The 12,202-nt window shown below is 35.2% G+C and overlaps 1 long non-coding RNA gene across 1 annotated transcript in view; it reads right to left on the reverse strand.

Annotated features, from left to right (window-relative positions):
- Positions 1-2,315: 2,315 nt before the first annotated feature.
- Positions 2,316-12,202, reverse strand: part of LOC111814425 — a 13,681-nt gene continuing 3,794 nt past the window's right edge. Inside the window, exons 2-3 of the long non-coding RNA XR_002819419.1 lie at positions 8,706-8,710; positions 2,316-2,326 (exon numbers count right to left, since the gene is read on the reverse strand). This is a non-coding gene — a long non-coding RNA (uncharacterized LOC111814425). The remainder of the gene's footprint in view (positions 2,327-8,705; positions 8,711-12,202) is intronic.

Here is a 12,202-nt window from a genome sequence, read left to right on the forward strand (position 1 = left end):
AGAATACTGAGCTTCTTCAGGATGGTTAACAACCTAACTTTGCAGAATAAAATTAGAGAAAAAGGAGGGCTGCAAGGAAAGCCAACATTTTGGCCTTAACCTTCTAAGGTCAATTAAAACTCAGGACATATGAGAACTTGTACTGTAATGTCATGTAACTCGGTAGTGTACCAAATTTTCTGATCAAGGGGACTATGGTCCCGAAGAGGAAAGTTATCAATGATGTAGAGTGTGCCTAAGGAGAGTCACTTGGAGAGAAAACATTCTCTCAGGCTTTCACAGAGAGTACATTGTCCAAGCAATGTCCGTGACTCATCCACATGGCTGACACTGACAAAGCTTCTACAATCTGAGGTAAAGGATCTCAGAATAAATCCTGAGGGGATTTCACTGACCTTATCAGACCCAAAAGCTGCAACTCTTGTTGTATAAGTCCTGCTTTCCCTTGGTCTTAACCTTCCACCAGAAAACTATAAAAACGAAATATAAGAATTAAAGCCATACTGTTATGTTGAGCTATAGGGGACTCAGGTCAACAATTTCTGACATTGTCAGTCAAGCGGAAGACCCAATACAATTATGGGCTACTGGACTCTTTTAGAATACTTTGCTGAGTTTACACACCTATAATATTCAAATAACGGAACTTAACCAAAAAAAAGTGTATACAGATGAATGTCCATTTTGTATCTGTGTATTCAAAGTGGTTAGGATAGATACATAGTTATATTCTCTCAATGAATAGAATGATTTTGTTCTAATGGTGTTTGTAAATAGGATATAACGTCCGCAACTTGTACAGCAATTCACCTCTAGGAGGAATGTATGCAATGTGTTAGTTATTGAAAGTGTCCCACCAATTTTTTTTTTCTTTTTTTCTTTTTTTTTTTTTTTTTTGCAGAACCGGGGATTGAACTCAGGCCATTGCACTTGCTATGGAAGCACTCATTCCACTGAGCCATCTCCCCAGCCCCTGTCCTACCAATTTGATTTGAAACTGTCTCATTGCTATTTGTTTATCAATAAAATTATGGGAAAATAAACAAATAAGTACATGAAAAAAACAAACAATGGACAACTTAAATGGGCAGACATTTCTCAGAAGAAGTTCAAAAAAAAAAAAAGAATACTGAGTTTATGTAGGACTATTTAAACATGAAAATTGATATAAAATAATAAATATGAAATATTTTATAAATAAAATACATATAAATGATTTTGACTAAAATTTTAATCTTTAATTTACTTATTTGCTACAGGGTCTTGATATGCAGCTCAGACTTGTACTCATCATCCTGTCTCAGCCTCACCAATGTTGAGAATACAGATGTGCACCACCACGCTCACTACTGATGGTCAGAACGGCGTGTGCCCAGGGTTCTTGGGTTAGCAAGTCATGTGGTACCCGAAAACAAACCTGGATCCTTGTGTATGCCAGGCAGGTGCTTAGATCACCAAGCTATCGTCCAGGCCCTGAATAAATATTTTTAATCTTTCTGTCTTAGTTAAAGTAAGAGTTGATTTAATGACTTCAGAGGAATAGAAAATATTCTATCAAGACTTTGATCAAATTCTTCTACATTTACTTGCATCATTTCATAAAAATAGCCTTCAAAAATGTTTATGTTAATTTATGTTAATAGTCTCACAAAGAAACTAATTTTATTCTGTGATTAGAATATACATATTTTACTCTATATTTCTTGTATCAGATTTTCTGCCCCATTCTCGGTACACTTTCCACCTCACTCTCTCGGGAAAACTCCACCCCTCATAATCAGCCCAAGCTCAGGTAGAAGAGTGTGAAGATGAGCTCCTGCCCTCCCCTGCACTCATTGAAATTCCCCAGCTTAAGCCCAGGTCTACCCAGTGAGCAAGACCTTCTGCCTCATTCTCGGGACGCATACATCCCAATCTATCACTCTCTCTGGAAAACTCCATCCCTCCCATTCAGCCCAAGCTCAGGCTCTGCGAGCATGGGGGTGAGGACCTATACTCCCCTGTGCTGGTTGGACAACCCCAGATCAAGCCCAGAGAAGCCCAGTGAGCAAAACCTCCCGCAGCACTCTCTGGACCTTTCCCAAACTGCTCTCTTACTCTTTCAGGAAAACTCCACTCCTCCCATACAGCCCAAGCACAGGCCCAGTGAGTGTGTGGGGGAGCTTCTGCACTCCACTGTGCCCCCTGGGGAGGGGACACAGCAGAAGGGCACCACTGGTTCACTGATGCGCCAAAGGAGCACAACAGATTCATTTACAAGGGGTGCAGCAGGAAGGATCTGAACACAACAGTTAGACCCAAGCCAGGCAAAACTAGAAAACTAAAACTTAAAAGATCTGCAACAGATTTCATTAGGTGCTAAAGTTATAACTGCACCACAGCTCTACAAAAAACGTCAGAAGATAGTGCTATACAAAGTGACAACAAGAAGGAAGCAAATGCAATTTCACACCCCAAGATCACTTATAAAATGTGCAGAGGACACTAGCACAGAACAAAGTGGGAATCACAAAGCTGAAATCAATGAATCAAGAGTGTCTGAAATAAAAAAACAACTGCAGAACAGTATAGAGGAACTCAGATCAAAAATTAAAAAAAAAAGAAATTTCTGAATAGCATCTGAAGTAAAGAATCAAATGCAGAAACATATGGAGGAAACCCAATGCCCACCTAAAAGAAGTGCAGAGGACACTAGCTCAGGTAAAATATATACATTAATAGCGTCGAAAGTAAATAAGCAAGAACACAAAGGTATAGAGGAACTTAGAGAGGAACTAATTTCTGAAATAAAAAAGAAATCTCTGAATCATGCATTCTGAAGTAAAGAATCAACTACAGAAACATAGGGAAGAAATCCAATCTAAAAAAACTCTACAGTAAAGGAATTAATAACTACTTCTAAAGGAGATATTAATAAAAAGACAAAGGAGATGAGGAAAATGACAGATGCCTTCAATGACAAATACAGTAAAGAAATAGATTGCATGAAGTAGAGTGAAAGAGATAAAGAGGAGCTTAAAATCTCAGTCACAAGCCTGAAAAACCATTTGATTGAACGCGAAGACAGAGTTTCAGATCTTGAAGACACCAGTGCAGCTAGCAAAATAATAAGAAAAGATCGCTAAAAAACAAATAGGATGTAGGAAACAATAATTCATCACCTGCAAGAGGATGCAAAGATGCACAATGTGAAACTAATAGGCATCAATGAGAAAGATGGAGTCAATACAAATGACATAAAAAGAATATGGGCAGAAGTAAAAGCAGAAAACTTCACAAATATGAGGAAACAATCTGACATTCAGGTAACTGAAGCACACAGAATGTCAAATAACTTTAACACAATAAAAAACACACGAAGACTTAAAATAGTCAAGATCCCAGAAATACAGTACAAAAATAACATACTGAAAGCTGCTAGAGAAAAGAAGCAGATCACATTCAAAGGAAATCCCATCAGAATTACGGCCGACTTATCTTCACAAACCATAAAAGCAAGAAGAGAATGGAGCAGAGTACTTCAAGTCCTCTATGAAAAAAATTCCAGCCCAAACTACTATGCACTGCAGTACTCTCTTGCAAGTTGGATGGAGAAGTGAAATGCATCCATGACAAAGAACAGCTAAAGAATTTCATGATGACAAAGCCAACCCTACACAGACTACTGAATGATGTCCTACAGAGGGACCAAAATGATCAGAACTCCAAGAATGACAATAGAAGGAACCCACTAAGTAGAGCAAACAAATAAAAACAGGACAAACAGGAGTGAGAAACATCAGGAAAATAACATGTCAATCATAAGTCAACACATCTCAATTATAACCATCAATGTAAATGGACTAATTTCACCAATGAAGAGAAACAGATTGGCACAGTTGATTAGGAAACTAAATCCAACAATGTGCTGTATACAGGAAACACGCTTAACTCATAAAGAAATTCATAGGTTGAAAGTCAAAGGATGAAAAGCAGTACTAAATTCCCCAGCACCTCAGAGAAAAGCTGGGGTAGCAATACTTATCACAGACTGTCTCAACCTCAGACCAACAATGATCAAGCAAAATAAAGAAGGCCGCTATATACTGGTTAGGGGAAAAATTCAAGAGGAAGAGGTAACACTCATAAAGATGTATGCACTAAAAAAGGGAGCATCCAACTATATAAGATAAATCTTAATGAACATGAAAAAAATCTAATATTCAATACCATAATCTTAACAGGAGACCTTAACACCCCCTTATCCCAAAACGACAGGTCAACCAAAAAATATTTGAAAAGAACTAGTAGAACTTGACCAGAGCTTGAAACAAATGGAACTGATGGACATATACAGAGTGTTTCAATCATCACAGCTGAACATACATTTTTTTCAGCTGCACATGGGTCATTTTCTAAAATAGACCACATACTATTTATTCCATAGGTCATGCTTAAGTATATGCAAGAAAACAGTAATTATCCCATGTATATTATCGGACCACAATACAATGAAACTGAAAATAAATGACAAAAGAAACGAGAAAAAAACCTAAATAAGTAGAAATTAAACAAAACCCTGCTCAATAATCAATGAGTCACAGACGCAATTAAACAAGAAATTTAATAATATCTACAATTCAATGAAAATTCCAGCACAACTTGTCAGAATTTAGGGGATGCCATGAAAGAAATTCTCAGAGGAAAATTCATAGCTGTAAAGTCACACATTAGGGAAACAGAACGGGAACAGTTATACACCCTAATGCTGAACTTCAGACACTGAGAAAAGCAAGAGCAAACCAAACCTGAGCCCAAACAAGGGAAAACGTCATACAGATTAGAACAGAGATTCATTCATTGAGAAGAATAATACAATTCAAACAATTAACGAATGTATAAGCTACTTATTTGAAAGACTATATAAAATCAATAAGCCCTGAGAAAATCTCATCAAAAAGAAGAAAGAAAAATTCAAATACAAGCAATAAGGAATGAAAAGTGTGTAATCACTACACACCCAGTGGAAATTCAGAAGAGTATCAATAGCTACATTGAGAATCTTTACACTCACAGAATAGAAAACATAGATGAAATGGATAGATTCTTAGAAAGATGAAAATTACCAAAGCTGGATCAAGAATGTATAACAACTCACAATAACCCATTAACAGGCAGTTATATATGAAATGAAGTAAAAAGTTTGCAGACAAAGAAAAGTTCAGGTCCTGATGGATTTGCAGCTTAATTTTCCAAGAAATTTAGAAAATATATAATCCATACATTCGTGAAAATCTTCAATGATATTGAAAAGAAAACAGTTCTCCCAAAATCATTCCTGGAGGCAAGTATTATACTGATATCAAAAGCAGGTAAAGACGAAACTAAAAGGAGAACTATAGGCCAATTTCTCTCATGAACATAGATGCAAAAATATTCAATAAAATCCTAGTAAAGAGAATACATCAAATCATCAAGAGGATCAAACACCATGACCAGGTAAAATTCATCCTAGAGATGCAAGGATGGTTCAATATTCAAAAATCTATAAATGTACAACACTATACCAATAATGCAAAAAGTAAAACCACATGATCATCTCAATTGATGCAGAAAAGGCTTTTGCCAAAGTCCAAAACTCATTCATGTTCAAGGTCCTACAGAAAATTGGAATTGAAGGCCTCCTCTTCAATTTCATAAAAGTCATCTATGACAACCCATGGCTAATATACTTTAAATGTTGAAAAACTGAAATCTTTTACCCTCCGATCTGGTACAACACAAGGATGTCCTCTATCACCACTCCTGTTCAATATAGTTTTAGAATCACTAGCTAGAGCCATTAAACAAGAGAATCAAAAGGAATAAGAATATGTAAAGAAGAAGTGACCTAATACTTTTCTTGGAAGACCCAAAAACTCCACTGAGAAGAGACTAGAATTGATACAAAAGTAGAGAGCATGACAGGATACAAAGCCAATACCCATAAGTCAATAGCATTCCTCTACACAGATAAAAAACAGAGGGAAATTAGAGAAAAAAAATACCTTTTCTGATAGCACCATGGAAAAAGAAATACCTTGGAATTCATCTAACTAAAGAAGTCAAAGATCATTTCACATAAAATTACACTACTCTGAAAAAAGAGATAGTAGAGGATTTCAAAAATGGAAATATATTATCTACTCCTGTATAGGAAGAACCAACATTGTGAAGATGGACATACTCCCAAATTTTTGTACAGATTTAATGCAATCCCGACCAAACTACCATCAACATCCTTCGCAGACTTAGAGAAATCCGTCCTAATTTTTATTTGGTACCATAAAAACCTAGAATAGCAAAGTCAATCCTGGCCAAAAAAGGCAAGGCAAAGTTATTAAAATTCCTGACTTATAATTATACTACAAAGCTACTGTGATAAAATCAGCATGCTATTGGCAATGAAACAGACATGAGGAAAAAAGGAATAGATTAGAAAATGCAGAAGACTACGAACACACTCAGCCACCTGATCTTTGACAAAGGGGCTATATGTGCTTACTGGAAGAAAGATAGCCTCTTTAACAAATGTTTTTGGTAAAACTGGCTCTCTACATGCTGAAAAATAGAATTTGACCCAGGTCTAACACAACGCATTAAGCTAAAGTCAAAATGCATTAAAGATCTAAACATTAAAGCAGAAACACTCACTCTCCTGGAAGAGAAGGAAGGAGGAACTCTTGAAGACATAGGGGTCGGAAGAGAGTTCATGAACAAAATGAAACTGAATGGGAAACACTTGAAAGAATTAACAACTGCGGCCACCTATTATTGACAAGTTTTTGCACATCGAAAGAAATTACCAACAAAGTGAAAAGACAACCCTCAAATTTGAAAAATTCTTAATTAAAAAGCACTCAGACAAAAGTCTAATCTCTAGAATTTATAAAGAAAAAAAAAATAAACATTCGGGATCCTAAACTTAAAGACCCAATCCAGAAATGGGAAACTGAGATGAACACAAACTTCTCAGAGGACAAAATTAAAGAGGCGAATAAATATATGAAAAAATGCTCCACATCACTAGCCATTGGTGAAATGAAAATTATAACAAAAATGAGGTATAATCTCACCCCAGAAACAATGGCTATCCTAAAGAAATATACCAACAACAAATGTTCTAGAGGCTGTGGGGAAAAGAGAATCCTCCACTACTGCAGGAAATATAGGATGGTGCAACCATTATGGAAATCAGTGTGGAGACTGCTTAGGAACCTAGGACCAGAAATCCCCTTCAAACTAGCTGTTCCCTGACTGGAAATTTTGCCAGAGGAACTGAAAACATCATATCATAGTGATATATTTGTGCCTATGTTTATAGAAGCACAATTTGTGATAGGCAAATCTTGCTATAAAGAATGATAAAGTCTAAGCCTTCATATTTAAGTGGATGCCACTTGAAGGTACACTCATAAATGAAATAAAGCTGACACACACGTGTCAATATCATATATTCTCCCTAGAATAAGAACTCAAAAGAAGAAATACATATAGAAAGATGTAACACAATTAAAAGGAAAGCAAGAACATGAAGACCAGACAATGAAGAGAATGCAAGGAGAAGAGCTAGGAAGCATGACATAGGCAAGCCATACAGTTATATGTACAAGATAGGTAAGGCAATGATGCTGACAATCTTCAGAAGATTTTTGAATCTAGCAGTTAACTGGAAAGATTTACACCCTGACTAACTATATATGCTGACACCTGTGAACTAAGCAACTGCACTGAAGTTGGCAATTTGTAATAGAAGTTTCATGCTTGGAGTGCCTGTCATTCTGTTCTTCTGAATATGGGCTGCTTGTCATGACATGTCTCTTGCTGCCTTGCTGTCTCTCGGGTAGATGTTTATTTAAAACGAAGGGGGTGGTGAATGAATGCAGGAGACAGGAAAAGGAGTGTTGAGGGGCTGTTCTGCCACAATCATGTATATGGTTAGATTTCTAAACTTCAGTGTAAACATGTAATTGTTTTTCCCTATTTTTGTATATATTTTAATTTTTAAAGTTTTTTGTCATATTCTTAGGGACTTAAAGTTTGACATATTAATACTTGATGAAAAATACCTGTTCCATGTTTTACGTTAGATGTTTGATATTCAGACAGATACTGAGGTTAATCTCAACAGTCTATGTTGTATGGTAATAACAATAAGCTTCTCTTCTGGAGAGTTAGCGAACTAGGTTTGCAGACCAAAAATTAGAGAAAAAGGAAGCCCGCAAGGAAAGCCAATATTTTGGCCCTAGCCTTCCAAGTTCAATTAAGACTCAGGATATATGAGAAGCTTTACTATAACATCATGTAACTCAGTGGTTCTTCAAATTTTCTGATCAAGGAGATTATGGGGCCAAAGAGGAAAGTGATCAGTGATGTAGACTGTGCCCAAAGAGAGTCACATGGAGAGAAAACATTTACTCAGGATTTCAGAGAGAGCAAATTGACCAACCAATGGCCATGACTCATCCAAATGGCTGTGACTGACAAAGGATCTGCAAACTGAGGTACAGGATATCAGTATAAATCCTGAGGGGATTTGCCTGACCTTGTCAGATACAAAAGCTGCAATTCATGTTACATAGTTCTCGCTTTATCTTGGTCTTAACGATCCAGCAGAAAAGTATAAAAGCGAAGCTTAAGAAGTAAAGCCATGTTGTTATGTTGAGCTGTAGTGGACTCAGGTCAACCACTTCTGACCTTGCCAGTCAAGCAGAAGACCCAATACTATTATGGAATATTGGGCTATTTTTAAATATTTTGCTGAGTTCACACACCTGTAATATTTAAATTAAGTTACTAAATAAAAAAGCGGATACAGATGAATGACAATTTTGTATCTGTTTATTCAAAATAGTTAGGATAGATATACAGCTACTTTCTCTTAATTCAATGAAAAGAGGGATTTGTTCTAATATTGTTTGTAAATATAATATCATGTCTGCATCTAGTATAACAAACAACCACTAGGAAGACAGTATGCAATATGTTAATTATTGAAACTGTTCTATTAATGTGATTTGAAACTGTCTCGTTGCTATTTGCTTCTCAATAAATTATCTAAAAAAAATACTAAAGGTATAAAAAAGAAACCCAAAAATTATGAATAACAATTATCACTTGGGAAACTAAGAACTTCTGTAGAATTGGAAAAAATAATGAGTATAGATGGAATGCAAGTATCAGAGATAAATTATTCGAACACATTTAGCAGACAAGGTATTTATAACCAGAATGTATAAAGATTACTGTAAATAATTGTAGATAAAGACAAACAACTTGACACGAAAATTAGTAAAAGATACCATATTGCAAATCTCAAAAAGAAAAACAAATTAACCAAAAAACATATAAAGGATATTCATTTTCACTTGCAAAAAAATTCTTCTATCAATATTTTTTCATGTATATTTAGTAGAATGTTATTAAATTAATTTGTCTTGCTAGGTAAAATATTAGATGTGACACTCATGAAAGTAAATTTCAGTCAAATAAGACCCACTATTCTTCATAAAATGTATTATATGCATTACAAATACTTATGCAGGTAATTTTCCTATCAAATGTTTCCATTCAGTTATATTAGCAAATATACTGAATTTTCAATTTTTTTATTTAAATATGTGATCCAACTAACCTCTAATTCCAGTTAGTTGGTTTCTACTCTAATTACAATTGCAGTAAATGTATAATTAATTACCATATACTTAACTCTTTAAGTGAATTTCTGTTAATCAATTTTACATTTAACAGAAATATTTTATTAACACTGGTACCAAGGAAAATTCAATGTTTCTTTTTGCTGTTAGCTGTGGACTTTCAAGGAAAAATGAAATGATTTATGTAAAAGCTCTTTGCAAGTACAAACAGTTCTAAAAATCTCTCAACAGGATTCATAGCAATTGTATGTAGGCATACACCTACAAAACTATAACAATACAGACTTTATTTAATGACTGGTCTCCATCTCTGCTACTAGGTCATTAAACTTATTGATCAGTAAATGAGGAATTGTACATTGCATGTACATTACAATATTTAGAACAAAGAAATATTTAAAGGAAACCCCAACTTGAAGACTTTGTTTATATTGCATAACTCTTACATGCAATATCGTAAAATTTAACAAACTATAAATCTATAGGCATACACTGTACTGCATAGTACAATCTGTGAAAGTTATAGTATAGCATTATCCTGGCATACTGTACAAAACGGATCTGAGGCTTTATCAACAAGATATACAGAATTGTATAAATATACAAGTCATAAATTTGAGCTGTGGATTTCAAGTAAGAACAGTGTGCCTTTGTCATAAGGCCAAAGGTATTTGAACAAGTAGGTCACTGAACCAAGACTAACTGCAGATTCTAGCAAGTGCCTGAAATCCAAAGAAGTGTGTGCTATTCTTTGGACAGTTGCATGTATACCTTTGGGGTTGTTTGTCAGTCTACAAGTTGTTTGCTTGGAAATAATTGTGCTCATAATCCAGGTATTTCTAAGAAAGCCCAGATGAGTGTCAGCACCCTTGAGCAAGCTATGCAAATGACTCCAATATTACTGCAGGAACACACAATTCAAAGTCAGCTTCAGCTTTCCAGTCAAGGGAAAAGTCTACAGGATGAAGATGTGCAATGCTAGAAAGAAAACCTTGTATAAACTTCTGCAAAGTTTATATCATGAAATAATTTAGTCTAGGGATACAACTTGCCAAGTGTTAAACATATTTAGTTTCACTCAGAATGTCATCCTTATGTTTATATATGGTACAGAATTTATAATTATCTCATGTGTCTTAATATTTGAATAATTTTAAATTGCAGGGATATATCATATTTTGTTATCCATGAATCGAACTGATGAACATATGGGTTATTTCCACATTTTGGTTAATATTATTTCAGCAAAAACATTTTATAGGTGTTTTTGATTGAATGCCTTATTCTTTCCATTTAAGAATATACCTAGGAGTAAAATTGCAAAATTGTATAGAGGTGCTGTCTAAAGTTTTGAATAAGTCTTAGTCACAATTCATGGTCAATATAGGATATTGTTTGGTTCCTTGTATTAGTGGTTAGTTAGTAGTCTGACGAAGAATTCCTAAAATTCCACTACTGATGAACAAATCAATAAATAAGTAATTTCTAATCTTTACTCTTGAGAGACTACTGCTTACAACCCTCTTAATTGTCAATTCCTATTTGTACAGAGGTTAAATATCAGCTAGCCCTGGAAGGTAGTGCACTTTTTAAAATATGCATTAGTCTTGTGCATGTGCATGAACTTCCAGATTCTCTGGAATATATTCGAAGTTTTCATAAAATCCTTATTCCTGCAAGTATTTTCTTCTGAAACCTCTCCTTCCTGCATGTTTTAAGACACATTTTATTCTTTACCATGGGTGACTACAGTTGATAAATAAATTTGCAGCTAACATTTGCTTTTAATAAACACTGTGCAGAAAACTACTTAAGGACTGGCAATACTTCAAAGAGGTGAAATAAACACGAATCTTAATTTGATCCCCCAAAGATCCTTCAATACATAAAAATGCACAAATATTTTATTTGAGAAATTGCTTATATTTCTCACCCTAGCGCCAGAAACTTTTACAGGGAATGTGGGCTGAAGTATTCATGGCTGGTGACAAGCTGGGAAGTATGTTATGACAAATGGTTAAGTTAAAGTACCACTCCATTCCCTTACCATTCAGCACCTCGTTTATTCAATGAATTTTCTTCTTTAATGGGTTTTTTGGATGACAAAATTTTGACAAAATTGACTCAAGAATTTGTAGGAGGGCTGGCTGTATAGCTCCAGGGATTAAAGTGCCTGAAAGCAGGTGCAGGAGTCAGGGGTTCTATCCTTGGGATTGCCATGCCAGTCCTGCTTCCGGGGCATGCTGAGATGGCCATTGAGACTGGGCATGGTGGCACGCACCTGTAATCCCTGCTCTTGAGAGGCTGTAAACAGGAGGATCACTATGAGTCCAATCTAGTAGTGAGCCTGTGAACACCCTGTAGACCCCTCCCTAACAAGTACAAAAGAAAAAGTTCATAGGAATTTTTTTTTTAATTTTCAGACTCCCCTCAAACTTTCTTTTTCTTTCTTTCTTTCTTTCTTTCTTTCTTTCTTTCTTTCTTTCTTTCTTTCTTTTTTTTTAATTTTATTTATTTATTTGAGAGAG

The sequence above is a fragment of the Octodon degus genome, unplaced genomic scaffold, assembly GCF_000260255.1.
Source record: "Octodon degus isolate 3935 unplaced genomic scaffold, OctDeg1.0 scaffold00313, whole genome shotgun sequence".
In the NCBI taxonomy this organism is placed as follows: Eukaryota; Metazoa; Chordata; class Mammalia; order Rodentia; family Octodontidae; genus Octodon; species Octodon degus.